Source organism: Onychomys torridus, chromosome 5 (assembly GCF_903995425.1).
Source record: "Onychomys torridus chromosome 5, mOncTor1.1, whole genome shotgun sequence".
Classification (NCBI taxonomy): domain Eukaryota; kingdom Metazoa; phylum Chordata; class Mammalia; order Rodentia; family Cricetidae; genus Onychomys; species Onychomys torridus.
The window spans coordinates 115,997,890-116,012,372 of NC_050447.1; the positions used below are offsets into that span (position 1 = coordinate 115,997,890).

The window sequence follows — 14,483 nt, forward strand, 5'->3', positions numbered from 1 at the left end:
CAGCGCCTTCTCCAGCACCATGTCTGCTGCACACTGCCGTGCTCACCATCATGACAATAATGGACTAGACCTCTGAACTGTAAGCCAGCCCCCATTAAATGCTTTCCTATATGTGTTGCTATGGTCCCGGTGTCTCTTCACAGCAGTAGAAACCCTTCTTAACCAGTTCGTGTGGCATTCCACCCAAATCCACAGATGGACCTGAAAAAGTTCCCCAGGCAAGATGGTGACTTATTTTCTCCTGGAAGAAGCCATTTCTGAAAATTATGGAATTGGAGAATAAACACGGGCTTTCATCTTGGTTTCAATGTCCCAGTTTCACACCATAGACTTGAAAATATTTGACAGCCTCATTTCTAACTCTCCCCTCATCCCTATGTGGGGAACTTTAGTGATATTTGGGTCCTGAAAATGAAGCCAAGCAATCTCCCTGTTCCTGCAGTGCAAGAGGTTCCTCCTCCTTACTGAAAGCTAACCACCTCTTGTTGGGGTGCATACCCCACTGTCCTGTTTCAGCCAGGCTTTCTCACCTTGCTAGCTTTTTCTGCTCTACTCAAAACTGCATGCATCCCATTTATAGTAAACAAGATGGAACTTTCAGCAGTCCTCCATAGTCTAACACCCGAACTTACCCATCTCAGACACACAGACACACAAAAGCGTGCACACACTTCTCTTAGCTTTCTATCCACTTTCCTTCTCACTTTCACTTACACCTTCAACCTTGTTTTCACCCCCTGTAACTCCACTAAGTGGCTACCCTACTCTATATTGTTCCACAAGGCACTGGACTTTTGTAGATCTTTGTTCTACAAAACTGGAGGGCGGGAACAGCACTCAGGACGCAGACCTCTCCTTTAATTTCTTTTTGTTTGACTGCAGGCCACCACATTCCTTTGTTTCCTGTCCTTCCTTCTGCTCCCTGCAGCCCTGCGGGTCCTCTCAGACTTGCCCCGAGCCCTGTCTCTCCTGTCCACTGCTCCTCTACACCGGGAATTCCCCAGTTGCATTCCCCTGGCTATCTGCTGACGGTTTGTAAACCTCAGCCCTGGCTGCTCTTCTGGCGCTTCAGCCTCTGTTCCCCTCTGCTGCCACTTTAGGCTGGTTTGCTGACATCACCCCACCCTGGTACCACTCCCACCACCTCCAGACCGGTACACTCCTTCAGTTCCTGATCCAGCCACCATGCTGCAAACACCACACAGCCTGTCTCCTGTCTCTTGACTGCACATGCCATAAAGAGTGTGCTTTAGTTTCCATAATGCAAACGCCTTAGCATATGTTCTAGAAGATTCTTTGGAGTCACCCATAAATCTCCTCTGCAATCCTTCTTTCCATCCAGCTCCCTTGCGCTGTCCTCTGGCCACTGAACTCAGTTCCCTCACTTCCCTGCTGGTCCTCACATCAAGCCCTTTGTCCACACTGTGTTCTGGGCCTGAAAGGCACGTCTCTAGCAGAACCAGGCCAGATGCTTTTTTGCCTACATCTCCTCCTGCACAGAGTTCCTGATAAAGACTCCATAGATACCCAAAGGCTCTGACAGTGGCTTCCTGGTATGCCTTGGAGCCACAAGGCTCTCTGCGTTTCATTACATCACTTATTACATTAAAATTGCCTGGATAGTTAGTCTGTGTCTTTCCTGATTTCAGATCAGCCAAGGTTGGCTGAATAAACTCAGCATGATTTTTTCCTTATGATGCAGGGATTTTATGAGGAATAGCCAGGGCATTGCTTTAAAGACATCAGTAACAAAAACATCCCAGAGGGCAACATATTACCTGTTACTCTTGCGCTTGTAATTTTTCAACTAATATACTTCCCTTCATTTGTCTGAATGAACACAGCCACCATGAAAACATCTGTCTCTATATAGATACTGAAATTGTTCGTGGGATTCTGACACTGGTGTAAATTAGCAGCAGATGAAAAGGGAGGCAAGCTTGGGTTTCCTGAGGCTGGGGTTAATGGGAGTTTGTCTGCGCCCTCTTCTGGACAACCCAGGAATAGCTCAGGATGAAAAACCCCATGGTGTGATTCTGGGCTTTGATCTACCACAAAGAATACAGAAAGAAGGTGTGCTAGGATGGATCAGGAGACTTCTGCTCTCCTTTGCTGCCTGAGTTCATGCTAGGAGAGGCTGCCTATCTTGATCTGGGCTCTACTGTGCTAGGTGTCCCTCGGGTTAAGAGAAAGCCCCCTTTCACTGATGCTGGCCTCTATGGAGTTGTCAGAAATACATGGTGAGGCACAGTTTCCACCTAGCAGGCCCTCTGTAAAACATTGATGGCAAGATTTAGCAAATACTAGGCAAAAACTCTATCATGCCACTAATTCTGACATACCACCATAACAACTTCCTGTCCCCAACCCTGACATACCACCATAGCAACTTCCTGTCCCCCCGACCCTGACATACCACCATAGCAACTTCCTGTCCCCTACACCCTGACATACCACCATAACAACTTCCTGTCCCCAACCCTGACATGCCACCATAGCAACTTCCTGTCCCCCCCACCCTGACATACCACCATAACAACTTCCTGCCCCCAACCCTGACATACCACCATAACAACTTCCTGTCCCCCCCCACCCTGACATACCACCATAACAACTTCCTGTCCCCCCGACCCTGACATACCACCATAGCAACTTCCTGTCCCCTACACCCTGACATACCACCATAACAACTTCCTGCCCCCAACCCTGACATACCACCATAGCAACTTCCTGTCCCCCCCACCCTGACATACCACCATAGTAACTTCCTGTCCCCCCGACCCTGACATACCACCATAGCAACTTCCTGTCCCCTACACCCTGACATACCACCATAACAACTTCCTGTCCCCAACCCTGACATGCCACCATAGCAACTTCCTGTCCCCCCCACCCTGACATACCACCATAGCAACTTCCTGCCCCCAACCCTGACATACCACCATAGCAACTTCCTGCCCCCAACCCTGACATACCACCATAGGAACTTCCTGCCCCCAACCCTGACATACCACCATAACAACTTCCTGCCCCCAACCCTGACATACCACCATAGCAACTTCCTGCCCCCAACCCTGACATACCACCATAGCAACTTCCTGCCCCCAACCCTGACATACCACCATAGCAACTTCCTGCCCCCAACCCTGACATACCACCACAGCAACTTCCTGCCCGCTCCCCCCCCCCCGCCCTGACAAACCACCATAGCTCCCTCCAGGAAACCCCTGATTGTCTGTCTTCACATTTCCCCTCTTTGACGCCTTCCACTAGAAGATTGCTCTTAATTGCTTCAAATTTAAAACATTTCGCACGAATTTCTAGTTTTCCACATATTATCATCTTCTACTTACTGGTGTTCTACTTGTTTGTTTGGAGACAGGATGTCACTCTCTAGTCCAGAGTACCCTCAGACTTATGGTAATCCTCTTGCCTCAGCCTCCTGGATGCTGTGATTGCCAGCATGTACCACCAAACCCCAATCTACTATTTACCACTTTCTTTAATTTCACTTTCCCCTGAGCTGAGCTTGCACTGTGGCTTATTTTCACTGTCACTTCCCTTTCTTGCTGTCATCTAGTGGTTCATGAACTTTCTGGCTCTGAGTTTCCTGTGTTCTTAGCAGTTTCTCCATTCACATTATCTTTGCATGTTTTTATTATTTTGACCTTTTTTCTACTAGGGTCAAGTTTCAATATTTGACCCTTGTATAGGAAGTACTTTCTTTGCCTCATTTTTATATTATCGACATTTCACTAGTCATCTCTAGCTTTTGTGCTTATTTTAATTAAAATGTTTACTGAATGTGGTAGTTTGCACGCAATTGGCCCCCATAAGCTCACAGGGAGTGGCACTATTAGGAGGTGTGGCCTTGTTGGAGGAAGTGTGTCACTGTGAGGGTGGGCTTTGAGGTCTCCTATGCTCAAGCTATGACTGGTTCAGTACACTTCCTGTTGCCTGTGAGATCAAGATGTAGCTCCTTCTCCACTCTCAGCTCCTTCTGCAGCACCATGTCTGTCTGTGTGCTGCCATGTCCCACCATAATGATCATGGACTAAACCTCTGAAACTGTAAGGCACTCCTGTTAACCGTTTTCCTTTAAAAGAGTTGCCGTGGTCATGGTGTCTCTTCACAGCAATAGAAACCCTGACTAAGACACTGACCATTTAAAACCTGTATTGCATCCTCTCTCTTTGACTGTTCAGATGAGTCTTATCTTCCAATTTTATGCTTCCACTATTATTTTACAAAAGACAATTTAAGGAAATCTGATAAAAACAGGTGAGGGGTACCTTGGGAGAAAGCAATGTATGTGCGAGCATGTGTGTGTGTGTGTGTGTGTGTGTGTGTGTGTGTGTGTGTGTGTATGTGTGTGTGTGTGTGCTCACATTGCAACCCAAGGCCACAAACATACTCTATCGCTTTAGAAGTATGGCTTCCCTCAGCATTTTAAGGAGGGTATATGAGAAAGGACAAGGAAGGCACCTGGACCAGGGTAAGGCACAGAGCAAGGGAAATATGCCCCAAAGTCATTAGCAGAGGAGTGGGTGTTCTCAGAAGCCCCTGATCCTGATGGTAAGCAGGTGAAAGGCTAGTCTCTCACAGAGTAAACACACAGTTAAACAGATTTCACTTCATCCTGGGGGCACCAGACTGGACGCCACACTGCTTCCTGTTGACTGTTTCCTCCTTCCTATTTAAGAGCCCCACAGGGCTGTAACAGGCCAAGCTTCCTGGCCTGGTTGCTTTCTCTCCCCTTCTTTTGGCCTCTGGGGCAGTTTGTAGCTGGCTCCCTTATTACTCTGTACACAATTATTATGAAATGCAAGCCAAGTAGAACTCAATTTATTTAAGATAAAGATGTCTAGACTCTTGAGGTCATCTAAAACAAAATGTTTTTTTAAAATCATTGACTGTAGTTACACTCTCCCAATGGCTGACTCTTTAAAAAAAAATATATGTCCAAAGTCTGAGGTAAATTAAGTGTTCAGCTTGTTAACATCCCTAAGTTGTTTTAAATGGTCAAGAATTTGGCTATAAAATTGAAGGGCTTTGGTTTCTTAGTTCCTGATAATGTCAAACGTCATATAATTTAATGTGTTGTTACTGGTTTTGTTAGAAAATAACAGCCTTAAGACTTTTAAAACTTGGATTTCCAAGGGATATTTTAATCTAGAGAGTTTACTTATCATTTCAACAGAACACTAACATCCATTGTACTAGGTAAGAGGTGATCAAGTTGTGCTCATTCAGGGCTCTAGCCCTCTAGCCCTTAAACCCAGCATCTGGAACAAAGATCTTTATCTGTCTTTCTCGAGTAAGCAACCAGGAATGAATCGCAAATGAGCTGTACATACATAAAAACAGGAACGGGCTTTCATTGTGTGTTTTAACTGGCAGTGCCTTACTGGTCTGAGATGAACAGGAAACATTACCCATGCTCTTCTTCCTTTTCCTCTCACCTCCTTGACCTGGGGAAGGATAAATGACTCATAACCTAGAAGATGACACAGTTAATGCAGGCACACACCTCAAGGCGACTGACCGGGTCTCAGGGCAACATTGTCAGAACTCTGCCTGAGCAGCCTAGCACAGAGGCCTGAGTGAAGGGCTGTGTCTGGCTGTGGAAGGTTCATCTGTACCTGGCTCTGTTTCCCTTTACCCCTGGAGCCTCAATGTCCTTGTCCTTAGGTATTAAGGGGAAACAAGTAATTCTGTTTAGATAATCTATATAAACTGCCTAGCAGCCTAAAGACAAATCCACTGGGGATGCTATTAGTCCAGTATTCCTAACTACCTCAGGAGAATTAGCAAGACATTCAGAGGCATAGCAGGGAACCTTCCTACCAATGAATTAATTCAGTGTCTTTCAACCACTGGCTCAAAGTTAAAACTACCTGGGGAATTTTGAAAAATTCTGATACCCAGAACTCACCTCCAGGAAGTATGACTTAATTAAGGATGAGTTATCTGTACCCATCCAAAAGCCAATGTTAAACAGCCATGAAAGCCTGTTTTCAAGGTGAAAAGCATTTAAACATATGTTCCTATCCTTTAACGTGTGTGTGCTAGAGAGAGAGGAAGAGATGTGATTGTCTGTCAGAAACCATGGGCTTCTTTTTGAAGAGGAGAGTTTGCCCACCCCACCTGAAAACCAAGAGTTTGTATTGCTTTGCCTTAAAAAGTGTAGCCTTAGACACATTGGTACCTTGAGCAAGCATTTAGAATAGGATTTGGATGGCAGAGCTTCAGAATAAACCCACATGGTAACATCTCATGAATTCCATTCCCTGGGAAGCATGCATGTAACAGTGTCCTGAAAAGGATAGCATGTGCATACTTTTGTACTGTTTCTAACATTCTAGAAGAAAGGTGAAATAGATTTAGAAACTGCCTCTCTCTCCCTTTATTCATGTCTTCTGTTTTTGTAACACACAAATTAAGACAGAATCTACATCCTTTTTATTGGACATAGATGAGGCAGAAAGAATAGTTGAAGCAGCAACTTTACCAATGTTTATTACCATTTCAGTCAGTGTTCGTCTATATTATGAAAAATGCATACAAGAAAATACTGCATTTCCATTGCTTAAAATTTCCTATCATGGAGCTGAGCTACTCAAGATCAAGTTTTGCCCCTTCTCAAAGCCCCTAGTTGAAACATGATTAAAGTCCTCTTGATAATAAGATGTGTGCTTCCTTCAGATAAGCTGTATATATTTTTTTTTGCCTTTGAGTTAAAAGCACTCCTTAATGCAGGGTGTGGAATCAGCACTCATTCCTTTGAAATCTAAAGTTAATCAACACAGGAAAAGGAAGGTCGATTGACTCTGGAGAGCACCAGTTCATACAAGGTGAATACAGACTCCCAAGGACAGAACACACCTCTCTAAACATCTCCATCCCTCTTTTGCTGGCTTTCTTCCTTAGTGAGCTTTCTCTTCACCAAGCAGCTAGCTTCTTGTAAGTCACAGGCCCCAAAGTGAAGACTATTCAAGATCTTTGAATGGGAAACTCCCTGGATGACGCTTCCTAGCCCACAAAGAACTCCTTATTATTCCTAGTTGGGCCAAATAACCAGTCTGGACCAATAATTATATTTAGAGAAATATGTTTAGGTTTGTTTGGTATAATGACATTTAGTTTTTTAATTTAATTTAATTTTACATATCAGCCATGGGTTCCCCTGTCCTCCCCCTCCCGCCCCTGCTCCCACCTTCCCCCTTAGCCCCTCCCCTCCATTCCCATCTCCTCCAGGGCCAAGACTCCCCTGGGGATTCATTTAAACCTGGTGGATTCAGTACAGGCAGGTCCAGTCCCCTCCTTCCAGGCTGAGCAAAGTGTCCCTGTGTAAGCCCAAGATTCCAAACAGCCAGCTCATGCACTAAGGACAAGTCCAGGTCCCTCTGCCTGCTGCCTCCCAAACAGTTCAAGCCATTCAATTGTCTCGCTTATCCAGAGGGCCTGATCCAGCTGGGGGCTCCTCAGCTTTTATTACTGTGGTGGGAAGGCACCTTTGTGGAACAGACCTTCCAGAAAAGCAGAGAGAGGGAAAGAAAAGTTCCCCAAAAGGGAATTTGGGGTGAACCAATTATGAACTGTCCATTAGAGCTAACCCTGTTAACACTGTGTTCTCCCGCTCTCCCTACACAACGTTATCATCTCCACTAAATCAAAGCAAAGATCCAGTAGAAAATTACCTAGATTCTGGGTTGGGATTTCTTCTGTTTTACGTCCTTGCTACTATTCTTGCCTTTCCCTTTTCTATAACACTGCAAACTTCTCTGTGGTTATTCAACTGTCTGGGAGAACTCTCAGGCCACATAATTAATGCATTAGAAAAAGAAGTATTGGGGGAGTGGCTTGGAACAAAAGCAAATTAATTCAGCCTAATCAGTTCACTTGTTATCTTCAAAGAAGCAAATAGAGGTTGGAGCAGAATGGAGAGAGCAGAAAATTATGGCTCCTGCCTGAAAATGATTTCATTTGGCAATTATATATTTTGTTTTTGTTTTTGTTTTTTCAAGACAGGGTTTCTCCCTGTCTGTCCTGAAACTTTCTCTGTAGACAAGGCTAGCCTTGATCTTAGTGATCTGCCTGCCTCTGCCTCCCAAGTGCTGGGATTAAAGACATACACCACTACCCAACTGGAAATAATAACTTTATTTTTGAAACTATTATCGTACTTTTGTGTTCTTTATGTAAGACATGCTACAAACGCAGCTATTGTCTTGTATTTCTACAGTGCTACTTAGTGCACTTAGAAAGCCATTGGTCTCTACTTAAGGGGCCGGGTGCTTGCTTGCACAGGACCTAGCAGAGCAGCCTTGAGCCTCAGCATGGATAATTCAATCTTCGTGTGTAGCTTTGAACTTCGTGTGTAGTTGACTAGACACCCTAATGAGACATCCCCATTAGACTTCCTTAAAACTGCATCTGGATGCTGCTGTGCAGGCAATGCAGAAACAGCAATCAGTGCTGGAGTAAGGAAAGAAATGCAAAGTTACATCTACATATTTCTACACACCACTGATGCCCAGAACCATACAGAAATTGGTCAGCAGGGAAAGGAACATAATAGCACCAACTACTTCCCTAAGTTCCTTCAGTCAGAGCTGAGGAGGTAGCTAGGCAGTTAAAGGTGCTTGCTGCCAAGCCAGACAATCTGAGTTCAATCCCCAAGACCTTTATGGTGGAAGGAGAGAACCAATACCCACCAGTTGTCCTCTGACTTCCACATACAAGCTGTGGCACTCAAGTGCAAGCACACACACACACACACACACACACACACTTCTTGAAAAATCCAAGCAATCTTAAGTATCCTCACTAGTAGCTCCCAAAGATAAACTTTGACATGCCACCATGTCTAGGGAAGAATGTGTGGTCTGAGCACACTATGAGGGCATCTTTGGCAGGGTAGACTGATAGTTGATAACACAAAAGGGCCCTGTGTTCCTAGGTGTTAAGTGTCATGAGAATATGAAGGGCTCCTTGCTAAAGACTATTTGGCTATCTAGCAGACCCAGTGTCTCAAGAGACCTTTCACTGTCTGTGGGAACATTTGCTTAGGAATCATGTGCACCATTCTATTCAGTGATAGAGCAAAGATCACTCTAAATGCAAGTTTCTCCATGCTAAACCTAGTGAGAAGAAACTAACCAAATTTTAGCCAAAATCGCATCACAAATAACCATAGTCATTTGAAGAGAGTATCTTACAAGTAATTTAGTGAGCCAGATGTGCTGTGGACCTTGTATACATGATAGAAACCATCCTTATGAGGTTCTGTAGTGTAAAAAGGCAACAGGAAGGGTTTGGGGATTTAGCTCAGTGGTAGAGTGTTTGCCTAGCAAGCACAAGGCCCTGGGTTCAATCCTCAGCTCCAAAAAAAAAAAAAAAAAAAAAAAAAGGAGGCAACAAGAGGTTTATTCACCTGGAATTTATAAAGAGAGGAAAGATGATCAAGATGCCACTACAGTGTCCCAGCATCTCAGATTCATGAGGACCACTTTTCCAATCCACACCATAAGAGCAAAGAGGCAGCATAAACTGATGTACTCTATGGGATTCCGCACAGACAATTCTTTCTTGACTGCAGCAATGTGGGTGCAAACTTGACTTTTGAATTCCTATTACTCAAACTATAAGGCTAACTTTCAGCACAGGCTGAAAGTTCAAGTACGCATTTGAGAAAATCTAGACTACTTGCCTGAAAATTAAAACTGCAACAACAATCTTGATACTACCTTCATCTCAAGCTTGTGAAGTGGAAAGTTATGTGGAAATTCTATCATTAAGAATCACAGGCATAGGAGCTGAAAAAGGTGCTCAGGGACTAAAAGCACTGGCTACTCTTCTAGAGGACTCAGGTTCAAATCCCAGCCCTCACATGGTGGCTCATAACCAACTGTAATTCCTGTCCCAGGTGATCTGACACCCTTCTCTGGCCTTCTTGGGTACTGCATACATTTAGTCATTAGATCTACATGGAAGCAAAACACACAGACCCATAAAAATAATAAAATATTCTTTTAAAAAATGAAAAATAGCTTGCTATAGTAGTGTATGCCTTTAATCCCAGTGCTCAGGAGGCAGAGGCAGGTGGATCTCTGTGAGTTCAAGGTCAGCTTGGTCTACATATAGTCAGTTCCAGAACTGCTGCCAGGTCTACACAGAGAAACTCTGTCTCAAAATAAATTTAAAAAAATTAAAGAATCATGAACACACCTCTCCAAATGTAAAACAATTGTTTGCAAAGATCAAAATCATAAGCCTTAGATTCTGTTATAAGTCTTTCTGGAATGACATCAGATGTATAGTAATCCTCCTGTGAAGGACATACCCTTGTATTCAGTATTCGATGTTTAGTACTGGACATCTGTGGGTAGTGGTCTAGGCCTGATGATTTCCTTCATGGGTATTGAGTTCTGGGCTAAGATCTGTTTCCTCTCACTTGACTCAGCCCCTTTATATAAGCCATCCATGCTTCAATGCAGCACAAAACAGCCAAGTTCAGCCTTCATAGGATACCCAGGGAGATGGGCCCAGTCAAGGAGGAGCAGATTTTTCCTGTACAGATCCCTAGATGAACTCTACAGTAAAAGCTAATAGAGCCTTTAGCTTTTATAGGGGGCTATAAGGAGCTCTCTGCACATCCATTAACAACAGTGTTATGTACACCTCTGAAACTGATAATGGCCACCCCAGGACCCATCCATCTTATAACCCTCATGGATATAGAGGCAGGGATGTAAAAATAATCTTGGGCGAATACCAAGCCAATGTTAGTTGGTTAACTCTCATACTAACAAAATGGACATGGTTACTTACTTGTAGAAAATAGGGAAGTGTTGGTAATATTGCTTGTCTGGCCAGTTTGATCACAAGACCACAAAAGAGAAGAGAAAAATTTAAAAAAGAAAAGAAAGCTTGCTTGACTGAGCTGTTTTCCTCTGTGGGAAAAAAGTCTTCCATTGTGTGTTGAACATACAGACAGGCACATGTTCTCTCCCAACCAAATACACGTACTCCTAAGTAAGTGCTCTTCTTCCAGTAGGTTAGGAGGAGATAAGCAAACATGGAGTTTCAGCGTCAATCCTAGTGGCATGAATATACATGGAAAGCCATTGTGTATAATAGTGATGGCCACTGCTATTTCACACCCACTGGCCAGGTATGAGCAGACCAGGCCCTAATCCCCTAATGGCCATGAAGATGGATAACTCTGCATTTTGAAGGTGAGAGAATATAAGTCCAGCTCTGAGCCAGGTCAGTTTGGCTCCACTACACCATAGCAGTCCCCAGTCAAGGACTGAGAACCTCTCAAGCAGCCTGAACTCAGGGAAGACAGATGTGTGCCCCTATGTAGGTTACCAGCACACATGCAGCTGGCTTCTCAAGTGTGATGAAGGGGGCTTGAAAGGGAACATAAAACGCCTACTTGGCTTGAAAGTTCAGTTTGGCTAGACAGAGAAGCAAGGGCTGGGAAGGAGGGAGGCATGGTTCCCACAGGCATCAAGGCACAAACTAGTGATCTGTAAGCAAATCTGACATCCTCATTCCCACCAGGGTCAAGCATCCCAGTAGTCAGGGTCATCACTGACTCACAAGCTTCTTACCTCTAGTATTTTCTCTACCTGCTTCTTCATGCCATGAAGGCCCAATGCCAGTGTGGGTACTGGAAGTGTATTTTATTTCTGAGCTCTCAGTGAGCCCATTTTTATTTATTTCTGTTCTATTCTTTGTAGACATCATTGTCTGGTGCTTTGTGTTAAAAACAAAAGCTGACAAGCCAGAATATATATCATTGTGTCTTGCTTTAGAAAAGACTCCCTAAATGAAAATGTCCTGTCAGTTAAGCAGTACTTGTCTTCAGTTGGTATGTTCTTCAGTTTTCTGTCCGTGTAACAAATACCTGCAAAAACCAAGTGATAGAGAAAGGGGCTATTTTGGCTCAGATTAGGAAGCTGAAGTCTGTGATCCCTTAGTGCTATAGTTCTGGGCCTGTGGGGGACAGTACATCATGGTAGAAGCTCATGATGGAGCAAAAGAGAGTGAGGAGGGATCAGAATCCCTGCACCCCTTTCAAGGGTACATCCAAATGACCTAAAGGCCTCCCATTGAGCCCCACTCTTTAAATGCTCACCCCTTCCTAAAGGAACCACCTGAGGACCACATCTTCAATATGCAGGCCTTTTGGGAATTCTCTATCCAAGCTGTGGCAGCCAGTGAGAAAGATTAACCTTTCAGTAAACTTATTCAGGCACTAGGAAGGAAAAACTATTTCTGAACACAATGCTTGCAATATCCAGGCATCTGCTAGATGGCAACATGCAGTAAGCAATAATGCAGAAGTTTGTCTGGGGGATAACACAAGGCTTATTTAATTCAAAAGCAAGACCCAGAGCCAGTGAAACAGCCAAAAATTGTTTGTTTGTCTTAATGGCAATCCAAAATGTCTACCAGTACCACAGCTAAAAGACCAGCAGGCTTGTCAGAAGGCTCGTCTCAGACTCCTTTATTACTGTCTGCATCTCTTTCCAAAGAGCTTCGTGAAATCACCTCATCGTGATTTGAGGCAGTTAACATTCCCAGTCATCAGCTGTAAAATTCTTGCCTGAATATGCCATTAATGTAACTCCATGAAAGCAGCAGACAGGAGAGGGCAAATGTATCACTGGGGACGAGGACACACTTGATGACCTTGTGTTTCCACAGCAGCTTCAGCTGACCACAGCTTGCTTTCAGAGGACCCTGTTTCCAAAACTAACCACAAGGCTCAGGTTGGTGGTTGATTTTCACTGTCTTTCATGTACAGACTGAGTCATCCAGAGAGAGAATCTGCTGCTTTCGGTCTTGCTAAGGTTTAGTCAGCTGGTAGTCTCTGTACCTATCTGGAAACCCAGGATATGCTCTGGGCAAGGAAAAAGATGCCAAGGGTACAGATGTTACCCATGAGAACCTATCCCAGCCACCTCCTCCCTGTCCCAGAGAGCATACTACTGTAATAAATGGCTTGTTTTAGTCTCCTGTGTCTAAGAAACTGACAATTCAAACTACCACAGATATGTGTTGTAGGAGATAGGCATCTTACTTAGAAAGGCTGCATGCCACCTCCCCTAACCCCAAGAAGCATAGTTTAGCATATCGATTAGACATCAAGTTTCCTACAGAAAAACCCAATATATACATGAGACAGCACTGTGTGATAAGAACATCAAGAAGGATGGCACAGGGTCCAAAGCTTCATCAGCGGTGTAGTCCGTGAAGCCAGGCTGTCTGGCAAATTGGCTGTCAGCTCCTATTGTGTCCCAAGCGCATGTAAAATGTCAACATTTCATGTAAATTTGAGCACTCCAAGTCCCACAATCCCCTTGGGAAAATCCAAAGCATCACGGAGCTGTTAGACACGGAGCCACTGTGAACTGGGTGGGGCTGACCAAATGTGAACAGCTTCCACTGGAGACTACATCTCCCTGGGAAATGTGGGAGTGGAGCAGGCAGTTTTCAAATCATTCCAGGGCCCCCTGTTGACTCTAGAAGTCCCCACACCCTAAACTAAGTGAACCCCTAGCAAGTGGGTTGATTTGTCTAGTATCCCAATAATACTTGAGTACTCGAACATCTAAGGGCTTCAGTATCTCAGCCCCTCTTGAAGCTAGAGAGGATCTCAGAGTCTACAGTCCTAAGAGATCTGAGTGGTTTTCACAAGCCAGAGAGATGAGAACAGAGCTTTGGGCCTGCAGGTGTGGCTTACACTGGAGAGACAAAGTAGCTATGTACCAAGTGTCTGTTAGTGACTTGACACCACTAAAATCAGGAAGAGTACACAGAGGTGACATGTTTACATCCAATCCATCTTGATACTTTGGAAGATGTTTCAGAGAACAACCCAAACTTTGCAGTAAATTTGGAAGTCAGGCAACCAGATTCCCCTGAACGGTCTGAGGCACTTCAAGATTCCTTGATCTATTAGTGAAGTTTTCATTAGTATGAAATGAGAAAATTCCCCATGCAGGTTAATGTTACAAAGAAAAAAGTTTTCTTTTTTCAGAATTTTGAGTGTTCAAGGTACTGGCCTTGGCTTAGCACTGGCAAGAACCCTCATGGCTACATCACATCACTTCAGGAGTGTAGGTGCCTAGATGTACATGTATGGCCTTTCTGGTCTTTTCCTCTTCTTGTATTTTTATCAGGATTCATTTATGGGCACTCTATTCTAGTGAGCTTACTAACCTTAAATGCCATCCAAAGGTCTGTCTCGTCTGTAATCTGATAGAACTGCCTTTGAACATGTGGTCCATTGCTGACCAAGATGTCTTTATGCAACACACGACTTCATAAAATAGTATAAAGCCTCAAGAGAAAAGTAGCTGGCAAGATAAAGAGGACTGGGAGCTGGGGAGATGGCTCAGTGGCTAAGAGTGTCTGCAGTGCAGGCATGAAAACCTGAGTCTGGACCCTGTAGTCGTCGTGCTAGG

The 14,483-nt window shown here is 44.3% G+C and overlaps 1 protein-coding gene and 1 non-coding gene across 8 annotated transcripts in view; both read left to right on the forward strand.

Annotated features, from left to right (window-relative positions):
- Phactr1 (phosphatase and actin regulator 1) overlaps positions 1-14,483 on the forward strand; it is a 461,344-nt gene that overhangs the window by 142,619 nt on the left and 304,242 nt on the right. The gene's annotated exons all lie outside the window — the stretch shown is intronic.
- Positions 9,317-9,391, forward strand: Trnaa-agc. Its single transcript has one exon. It is a non-coding gene; the product is annotated as a tRNA-Ala (tRNA).